General features: G+C 50.2%; 1 protein-coding gene across 1 annotated transcript in view; it reads left to right on the forward strand.

The window, feature by feature from the left end:
- The window catches only part of MEIS1 (Meis homeobox 1), a 137,637-nt gene extending 136,503 nt beyond the window's left edge, over nucleotides 1–1,134 (forward strand). Inside the window, exon 12 of the mRNA XM_042981564.1 lies at nucleotides 1–1,134. This exon is cut by the window's left edge and continues 530 nt beyond it. The gene's annotated coding sequence lies outside the window, so the exon portion shown is untranslated.
- The last annotated feature ends 5,973 nt before the right edge of the window (nucleotides 1,135–7,107 follow it).

The raw sequence follows: 7,107 nt of genomic DNA on the forward strand, positions 1-7,107 counted from the left end.
TACGTTGTTTCTTATAGATTTTTTAAAAAAAATGTGAAATTTTTCCACACTATGTGTGTTGTTTCCATAGCTCTTCACTTCCTCCAGAAGCCTCCTTACATTAAAAAGCCTTACAGTTATCCTGCAAGGGACAGGAAGGTCTGATTTGCAGGATTTTTAGAGCATTAAAATAACTATCAGGCAGAAGAATCTTTCTTCTTGCCTAGGATTTCAGCCATGCGTGCTCTCTCTCTATTTCTCTCTCTCTCTCTCTCTCTCTCTCTCTCTTTCTCTCTTTTCCTCTCTTTCCTTCTCTCTAGCCTGGGGCTTGAATTTGCATGTCTAATTCATTTACTCACCATATTTGAATTGGCCTGAACAGATGTAAATCGGGAAGGATGGGAAAAACTGCAGTCATCAACAATGATTAATCAGCTGTTGCAGGCAGTGTCTTAAGGAGACTGGTAGGAGGAGGCATGGAAACCGAAAGGCCGTGTGTTTAGAAGCCTAATTGTCACATCAAGCATCATTGTCCCCATGCAACAACCACCACCTTATACATCACTTCCTGTTTTATGCAGCTCAAAAACATAGACTGAAGATTTATTTTTAATATGTTGACTTTATTTCTGAGCAAAGCATCGGTCATGTGTGTATTTTTCCATAGTCCCACCTTGGAGCATTTATGTAGACATTGTAAATAAATTTTGTGCAAAAAGGACTGGAAAAATGAACTGTATTATTGCAATTTTTTTTGTAAAAGTAGCAGTTTGGTATGAGTTGGCATGCATACAAGATTTACTAAGTGGGATAAGCTAATTATACTTTTTGTTGTGGATAAACAAATGCTTGTTGATAGCCTTTTTCTATCAAGAAACCAAGGAGCTAATTATTAATAACAATCATTGCACACTGAGTCTTAGCGTTTCTGACGGAAACAGTTTGGATTGTATAATAACGCCAAGCCCAGTTGTAGTAACGTTTGAGTGCAGTAATGAAATCTGAATCTAAAATAAAAACAAGATTATTTTTGTCATGCTGACTCCACTGCTTGAAAAATTTGTTTACTGCCCCCCCCAAATTTTCAGTGATCAGTGCAGTAAAGAGGAAAATTAATTTTAGCTCCCTAAGACGTATATGTACTTGAAAATTTTAACCACAAAGTAAATTATTTGATAATAGTCACTGATTTCTTTAAGCTGGTTTAATGAATTCCTAATATCAGCAAATTTAAGGCCTAAGGGCACTAAACTAACTGTAGACTCAGATTGCATCCAACAGAATTACTCACCTAGTATCGGTGAGATTATTCTTGCACATAATGGTAAACCTAAGTACAGAGGTAAGTCTTTTACTAAGAACATTACCTAGGATGAGCAGTATATGCTTATTAGGAAATTAACTATGTGAATTGAAGAGACCAGACTTCAAAATCTAATTTTTATAAATATGCTCTATGTTCTCATTGGATAAAACTGGTTATTAACCAATTTTCCAGAACAGCTGTACAGAATATCTGCGTGGCAGCCAGCTAAATGGTACAAAATAACATGTTTAAGCTGGAATGGCTTATAATTTTATTTAAATAAAATCGCTGCTATAAAAAGCGCTTCCCAAAGCTAAATAAAATATACAAATATTTTAATTAAGGCAATTTCTCTGTAAAAAAAAAAAAAATCATCCTTTTAGGAGTGATTGCTTTGTAAACAAAGGATGGGTCAGAGGAGAGAGCCTTAAACTCAAGGCTGACGTTCAGGCCCATGTCACCCTATAAACCCGCCCCGAACAATTCTATTTTCTATTTGAAAAGAGAAACCAGCTGTGGGTTGGGTTTACTAGGTGACGTGTGATTGACTGACTCACCTGCTGGAGCAGCCCCGCGCATTCTCACCTTTTGTTTATTGGGCCTTGTTTCTAAACACGTGGATGCGCAGACCGAGAGAAGCTCCACCAGCAGCAGCAGCCTTCGCGCGCAGCGCCCTCCGCCCCACCCCGCCCCCACCCCCACCCCATGTGTGGGATTGTTTAAATTTCTTATTTGGACCCAGTGGCAATTCTTCGGCGACACAAATACTCCATATTTAGTGAAATAATTCTCTTTTGAGAGCTGGTTAGTGGCGGTGAACAACCATTTATTTACTTTAAGAATTAATAATAAACTTTATAAACTACCCATCCATTTGCCCCTCCTCCCCAGTACAAGCTTGGGTGAGTAGGTTATTTTCAGCCTTTCTTCTCGACGGTGCTCTCGCTGGTTGGGGGAGGGAAAGAGAGGGGAGGAGGGAGGGAGGGAGACAGGGAGAGAGAGAGAGAGATGGGAAGGGGGGAGTGGAGAGAGGCGGGCACTAGGAGAAGGAGTAGGGTACCAGTGAAGAAGAATCAGGGAATATGGAGACTATGAAGAATCACGACCATTAGTGTCCAGTGAATTAGAAAAAATAAAACAAACTGTGTTCTTTCCCTGTGTTCCCTGCTCTGTGTGGCGGTTTTGTGAGGGCCTTGCTCTCCGCAGATCCTTTCTCCCCTTGCCTGGACACCCCCGCTCCCCCTTAATGCGATTTTAGCTTTCCTCTTGTAAATTTCAGAGCCAGCTCGGAGGTTATTGAGGACACTTATCTGAAAGAAAGAAAGAATAGAGGTGCTGAGGGTGTTTTTGATGTTTCTTAAAAGGCAAAAACAAAACGCCCTCTTCTAAACAAGGGCACACAATTGTACCTGCTTTTTATTTTTATTGGGGGGGGGGGGTGCTGGTTGAATGAGACTTTTTAGTATGATTTAAATATTTTTTTAAAGAAAACTAAAAATATTTTACCCTATCATATTTAATCAGCTGTAATTATAACACATTCGAAATGAATAATATGCCTTGACAGTATTTTTATTGTTATTGTTCATTGCATGATGTTCGACTGCTTTAGAAGCACAGGAAAGAGAAGTAAACGCGCTACAAATGGGGAATTACCCTCGTTTAGCATTAAAATTCATTTAGATAAAATTGCCACAAACATTTAAATGGGAAGATTAGTTCCCCCTCACGCCTTATTGCACTCGCTCAATGGTTCCGTTAAGAACATTTTACACGTTGGAAATTCCGTCTTCTCAGACGGCTTGCTGTTTCCTAGTTACCCACATTCAAAGCAAAGGCAGCAGCAAAGGCAGCAGCAAAGGCGGCGGCGGCGGCGGCAGCAGCAGAGAGAGAGAGAGAGAAAAAAAAGTTTTGGCAACTGGTCTGCAATTCATCCGCTGCCGGCCCCAGCCTCCCCTCCGCCCACGGCAGTCCGTCCCCCCACCCAGCACCTTTCCCCACCCCACTTCTTCTCTCCCCATTAAGTAATTTGCCGAGTCCCGTCCCCCGGAAAACCAGTTGCTTAGATGTGTAGTATTTGAATGTGATGTTAAAATACAAAGACATTTGTATGTCTCCCTTCTCTCGCTTCTGCTCTGAGTTGAGGCTTCTGTTTGAAAGTGCTGAGTTTCTAACGTCGCCTACTCTGAGGCCCCAAGGCACGTTTTTGGGCTTTCCTTCCTGCCAGGACATTTCCAGGAAATGCACCACTGTTTCTTGCTTGTGTTAGAAACGTGTGAAAGAATTAGTCTGAAAAGTCTTTGCAACGTCTAGTTTCTCCCTCTCCTTTTCTTCTCTCTTCGTCTCTCTCCCTCCCCTTCCCTCCTCCCTCCCACTCCCCCTCCCTCCCCTCGCAGAGCCGCAGGAAAAGAAGAATGTCGGCTTCGACTGCCATCTTTTGGGGATTTGGAAAAACGACTCGGTAGGAAACGGAGGGAGGCGGAGGCGCGGGGGGTGGGGGAACCCCCTTATTATCCTGTGTCGGAACTGGCTCCCTTAATCTGATGCTTAAATATTTGATGTGGAAAAATTACCCATAAAATTAGTTACTAACAATTTCAAATTGAAATCACTTATCGAATTATAAACGCATTAAAGCTGTATGGATGGTATTAGGAGTTTCTCGGGAGGCAGCGGGTGTCTCCTTGCAGTGCGCCCGACCGGCGAGTTTCGCCCCGGGGAGAGGCACCCCCGCGGAGCCCGGGGAGGACTGCGGGCAGGCCGGCGCGGCGCTCGGGCGCGGGGTCCGGGCCTGGGGGACCTCGCCTGGGGGACCTAGAGCGCGGCCAGGCCTGGACTGAGGCTCCGGCGAGCTGGGCTGGCGGCGGGGGGGCGGGGAGAAGGGAGGGGAAGGAGCGGCGGTGGGAGGCTCCGACCCCAGGGCACAGGCGCCTACCAGAAAACTTCGTAGTCAACTCGAAAGCTTCTGAAAAGGAAAAACGCGAGCCCAACCCGGCCCCTCCCGCGCGCGTCTCCCACGCGGCACGCAGATTTTGCGCTCCGGATCGGTTGCTGTGTGCAGCGCCCCCCCAAGTCTGCATGTCAGGGCGGGAGGCGAGACGCCGGTGGCCCGCTGCTGGGCCGACCTCCGCGGGAGAAACTCCAGCGGGCCGCCGCGGAAGCGGCCAGGAGTCCAGATTAGAACGCCGTGGCCCCCTGCGTCCTACCGTGCACGAGGGTCCTGGCCTGGACCGCGTGCTTGTGAAGACAGGTCTTTGCTCAGAGCCCAGGGCACTTTGGGGGTGGGGGTGGGGGCGGCTCCGGCACCTCCAGTAGCTTCCTATATCCTCCCCACCGCAACAAGAAAGTCAAGTGTAAGGGGACTGCTGACTTCGTCCCTGGAGACGAGGCGACCCCGGGTCTCCGCAGAAGGTTGTGGAAAGATACCTCCTGGGGCGCTCTGGGCCCCCTTCCCTTGGAACCGCTCGGGTGTGCTTTGTGGTGGACTAGAGGCTTCTTGATGGATTCTGTTCCCGAGCCCCTGCGCGGCTCTGGGAGCGCGGCTCCGAGAGCTTGGGGCTCGGAGGGCACTTGGGACCCGGGCAGCGCCCGCCAGGCGGGTCGTGAGTGCCAGGGTCGGGGGCCGCAGCAAGGGGGCTTGGGCTGCACCCCGACGCCTTAGGCAGGAGCTCCTCGGGAAAGCTTTAAAGTCTCTGCAAACTTTCCCTTCCATTTTAGGATCCCAGCAGGCCCTTGGCCCATGTGAACGCACTAAAAACATGACTTGATTCAAGCTCCGGGGTGGGAGCTTGAACGCCGGGTGGAGTGGCATGGAACTGGGTAGTGATGTGCCCCCCTTGGCCTGGCTGGCATTTCCCCTCGTCTCACGCCCCTCTCCCGTGCCATCCCGCACCCACTTGACTGTTAGAAGGTCCGCTGCGTTCAGGGTGGCCAGGTGCAGTTTACAGGAGGTTGGGAATCCCAGAGCCGAGGAGAGAGCGGCGAGGGAGAAACGGCGGGAGATCGCCTTTCAAGGGAGGCGGCTGATGGCGGGGAGCGGCGAGAGTGAGTGTGTGTGTGTGTGTGTGTGTGTGTGTGTGTGTGTGTGTGTGTGTGTGACTTTTTGGCCCAATCTGCCCGCCAACGCGTCTGTAACATTCTCTCCCAAGGCGGAGCTGAAAGGAAAAACAAACAACATATTGAGCAATCAGTTCGCCAACATTTGAGGTTCTAAGAGTTTTTGCCCTAAAAGCGAGTACCCCGGGGTCTTGGCGGGGAGATGAAGGACGTTTAGGGTCTCAGTTCTAGCGGGCCGCGCCCCGGGGTGGCCCCTCCGCGCGCTTGCCCCTGCCAGCCAGGCGCTCTCAGCCCACTGTGGGGGAAAGCCAGGCGGTGAAGCCCTGGAGAAAAGGGATTTAGTTTTAAGCCAGTCTCCCATCGATCGAGTCGGTAATTTCTACCCCTGCCCACTCGCAGACACACTCACCTCTACCCTAAAGCATTAAGTTCATTACGCGAGCAATGATCTTAATCTCCAGGCGGAAAACGAGTCCCGGGACCTCGCCGATTCGGGAAGCAGTGAATAAAGTCACCTGTTCACGCAGCAGCGCTGGCGGCTCGTCGGGGCGGGGGCCTCGAGTGGCAAGGCAAGCTGCGCAGGGGTTCCTCACTCCGCGCTTGGGCGTGCCCGGCAGGGGTCAGGAACCCTGTGTCTGCTTTCTTTGGGTTGGCGACCTTCTCGAAGGGTGGGATTGCGCTCGCAAGCTTTCCTCCACCCCTTCCTTATTCTTTTCATCTTGGGCCCCCTCACACCTCTGCGCTCCCTTCCTTCTCCCTTGCCCCAAAGTGGCGAGCTCCCCTTCTTCACGGAAGGTCCCGAGGCTCTCACCCCCATCCCACCACTACTCCCCGCAGCCCTCAGGTCCCCAAACTGCAGTCCTCCGCTCTTTCGCGCCCGCCTCCTTCACCCACCAACTTGGACATGGGTGGGTGGGGAACGCTCAGCGAGGCCCTCTTGAAGTCACTTGCTGAGGGTACCCTGGGGCTTTGAACAACCAGATTCCTCGATCTAGGGGAGATCCCTGCGTCCATTGATAATTCCAATTCAAAGAAACCCTGCAAAGCTGAAAGCTGCAAACACCCCTAGCAGACGCCGGCTCCCCATCGACCCCCACCGCGCCCCCGCCACCTTTGCTTTGAGCAGCGTCTGGCACCGCAGGGAGATGGAGGCGAGCCACGCGCCCCATCCTTGCTGGCCGGCCCACGAGGCGCCAGCTTGTTGTGGAGACTCAGTTTCCACTGGACAGTCGTGAAAGCGGGGAAAACACAATGCAGTGGCTATGTAAACCCACGTTCCCGCACTGCTAACCCGACCCCAATCTGATTTCCAAGAGGTGCATTTTCAGGTAGTCCTAAACTGAACAGCGAGCTTTGTGTGTTATCTAATGGGGGTGGGGATGGGAGAGAAGGAGACTCCCACCGCCCGCTCCAGGCTTTAATGTCTGAAATAACGAAAAGCCTGTGTGGCAGCTGCTGCTGGAGCCAAAACTAACTCTTTGGAAGACGGAAAAGAGTGAAAGGCAAAGAAAGACTGTTCATTTTTTTTCCTTTGGTGCCGTTTGGGATGTCATCTGTTTCCTTGGCGACTGTGTTCAGCCCCCGGAGCCCCTGGGCTCCTGGATTGTTAGGGGGGAAAAAGCATGCTATTTCTGCACCGTCATTTATCACTGTCAGCGCATAATGATTCCCCTTGCAGCCCCTTATTGATGTTTGTAATTGCATTATCTCATAAAGGAGGATGATCAATGAAACCGAGCCGTGCATTCTGGGGTCAGAGGAAGCCA

This window comes from Panthera tigris, chromosome A3 (genome assembly GCF_018350195.1).
Source record: "Panthera tigris isolate Pti1 chromosome A3, P.tigris_Pti1_mat1.1, whole genome shotgun sequence".
Classification (NCBI taxonomy): Eukaryota; Metazoa; Chordata; class Mammalia; order Carnivora; family Felidae; genus Panthera; species Panthera tigris.